The following is a 3,145-nucleotide window of genomic DNA, read 5'->3' as shown; positions in this document are numbered from 1 at the left end:
CATCTCCTGCATGGGTGGTGTGAATTCTACCACTGAACCATGACAGCCTCCAAAACAAAATGTGATCTAATTAAAAAAAAAGTAACATAATAGTACATTTTGGTGCCAGAATGAATTGATTTGTTTTAAGGTATCCATGTGTTTATTTTGTCTTTTGTGAATAAAACACATTGACAGTAATTTGATTTATTCTTCAATTAATTCATTAATATTGATACATTAATCTAAACTCAGTAATATGAATTCAATCAATTTATCTTCTGCCTCATTTAATTAATGAAATAATTCCATTAAATAATTCAATCAATAAATTCATTAAATTTAGTGTATATTAGATGCAATTTTTTGATCAGTAGTTGGTAATTGGAAAAAAGTGAAGAGAGGATGATGAGAGAATAGGGAGAGAGTTGGTAATGAAAATAGTAAAGATGATAGAAGATCTAAAGGATGGAACATATTGCACAAAAGATCTGGGACTCAACAAGTTGGACCATAAAAGCCAGATCTACAAGTTGGCCTGTAACAAGACTGGCAGCTCTTAGCAAGAAAGTTAGTTGGGTGGCAAAATCCAGGGCCATACCCCAAGGAATGGAAACCATAGATCCCATAACTCAGGGGCCTGAAGCTACTGGATCCACACCTGAGTGAGTAACAGGTTCTGGATCCATAGCCTAGAGATCAGCTGCATCTGGAGCCAAATCCCAGAGATCCAGTGTAAGTCGTCAGGCGTGGACTGCAGAGCCTGGATGTCCTTGGGCAGTAGCTGGATGTCTGGCAGCACTGGGCTCACAGCAGTTCTTCTGACAGCCCCTGTAGGGACAGGAGTCCAGCCGACAAATGTTGGGAGGCCCGAAGTCAGTGCTGTAAACCAGGTTCATGGGGAAGGAAGAGCCACAGGAGGGGAGTGGGTAGCTCAGGTAGCCACCCAGAGAATGAGAGGAATAGTTTTCAGAGCAGCAGTTGTAGGACACGTTGATAGAAGATCTGAGTTCTACTGAGATACAATGAGAAGATTCTGAATTCTAACATTACCCTTCTAGAGTGGGCACATATGCACTCAGCTGTGGGAGTGGTATTCTTCAGAGTCATCATCATCATCATTTCCACATGTATTATTGAAAACATATTATCTGTAATTGCATATGAATAATCTCCATTTCATATTTATAGGTGATTTTATTGTGCTGTTATAGCATTAAGACATTGAAATGCTCCAGTGTCAGAAATGCTACAAGTATCAGCTCCTAATGTCAACCCATCATGGTCAGAAAAGAATGTACCCTCTTGTCTTTTCCGATTACCTTGGTGTTAGTTGGGGGATGGTTAGATGTATGGGTGGAGACTAAAATGAAGCCATTTTTTTTTTTTTTTTAAGACACACTGTGTTCTTGATGAAGGAGCTAGAACCTGATCCTCTTTCATAACGTTGATTTTCATTCACTGAAATTATTTTTTACACATAATAGTCTATTTTACAGGAGCTCTGGTAGTGTAGTGCCTAAGGCACTTGACTGATAACCAGAAGGCTGGAGGTTCAAACCCACCAGCCACTCCTCGGAAGGAAGGTTGGGCAATCTACTTCTGTAGTGATACCTCCTTGGAAACCCAAGGAGGGGTCTCTATGAGTCGGGTTCGACTCGATGGCACAGAACAACAACAAACAATAGTCTATTTTACATTACTTCTCACATCCAATGGAAATGGGAAAATATAGGTGTGAGTATTTGAATGAGAAACATCGGGGAAGCCCAGAAAGAAACCTGGAAAAGTGTTGAAGTGTTTAGAGTCAAAATAAGTAAAATGATTTTTAGTTTATTTTTATTGTTATAACTTTTTATCATGATTTGAGTGAAAGTTTACACATCAAATTAGTTTTTCATTTATCACATGTTTTGTTTTGTCCTCACAATGTAAATTTAACAATACTTTTCCCACTTTCATTCATTTGTCCTTTTTTCCTATGCCTTTCTGCCTTCTCATCTTTATTCCTGAGCAAAAGTTGCTTGTTTGATCTCCTATGGCTGATTGTTCAAATGATTGTGTACCTTATGGGCTTGTCTATTGATTGGCTACTACTAGTTGAGCTTCTGTGATGAGTTTGGTTCTAATCTTCAAGATGTCTAAAGGCCATAGTCTTGGGGGTTCCATCAGTTTCTATCAAGCCAGAAAATCTGATCTTCTTTATCATTTTGAATTTTGGTCAGCATTCTCTTCCCACTTACATTCACAATCTCCTATGGTGGTCCTTTTCAGAGTTGCTGATAGTGATAACCAATCACTATCTAGTTCTCCTGGTCTCAAGAGTATAGAGGCTGTGGTTTGCATGGTCCATTAGTCATTTGGACTAATTTTTTTTTGTTGTTGTTACTTTGTTTTGTTTTGCATTTTTAATCTTCCTCCAAATGTGTAGAGACCAATAGTTGCAACATAGATGACCACTCACAAGCTTTTAAGACCCCAATTGCTACTCACCAAAGTAGGATGTGGAACACTGTCTTTGTGGACTACTTTAGGCCAAACAACTGAGATGTCCAGAGAAACTATAGTCCTGAGCCCCCAATCTCAGTGACTCATTCTTTCAAGGTGTTTAAGTGTGGCTAAGAAGTTTTTATTACTTTGCCCCTGTATGCTCTACTCTATTCATGAATATATTTGCAGAACACATAAATATGTATGTATAAATATCTTTTGTCAAGCCAATATACATTAATGGATGTAGTCTCATCTGCCTTTCAACTGTGCAGCTATTTATATTGCTGTTAGGTGCCATCAAGTCATATCTCACTCATACTGACCTTACGTACAACAGAACAAAACAGTGCCCGGTCCTGTGCCCTCTTCACAATCCCTCCTTTACCTGAGCCCATAGTTGCAGCCACTGTGTCAATCCACCTTGCCGAGACCTTTCCCCTTTTAATTGACCCTCCACTTTACCAAGCATGATATCCTTCTCCAGGGAATGGTTCCTTCTGACAACATGACTAAAATAGGTGGGACTATGTCTGTTCATTCTCAATTCCAAACAGCATTCTTGCTGCACTCTTCCAGAACAGATTAGTTAGTTCTTTTAGCAGTCCATGTACTCTCAGTATTCTTTGTCAACACCACAACTCAAAAGAATTGACTCTTCAGTCTTCCTTATTCA

At 38.9% G+C, this 3,145-nt stretch overlaps 1 pseudogene; it reads right to left on the bottom strand.

The window, feature by feature from the left end:
- Positions 1 to 477: 477 nt before the first annotated feature.
- Positions 478 to 2,867, bottom strand: LOC103199282 (annotated as a pseudogene).
- Between the last annotated feature and the right edge of the window lie 278 nt (positions 2,868 to 3,145).

Source organism: Orycteropus afer, unplaced genomic scaffold (genome assembly GCF_000298275.1).
Source record: "Orycteropus afer afer isolate SDZICR_OR568_19922 unplaced genomic scaffold, OryAfe1.0 scaffold00108, whole genome shotgun sequence".
In the NCBI taxonomy this organism is placed as follows: Eukaryota; Metazoa; Chordata; class Mammalia; order Tubulidentata; family Orycteropodidae; genus Orycteropus; species Orycteropus afer.
This window is presented reverse-complemented; position numbering and strand designations above follow the sequence as displayed.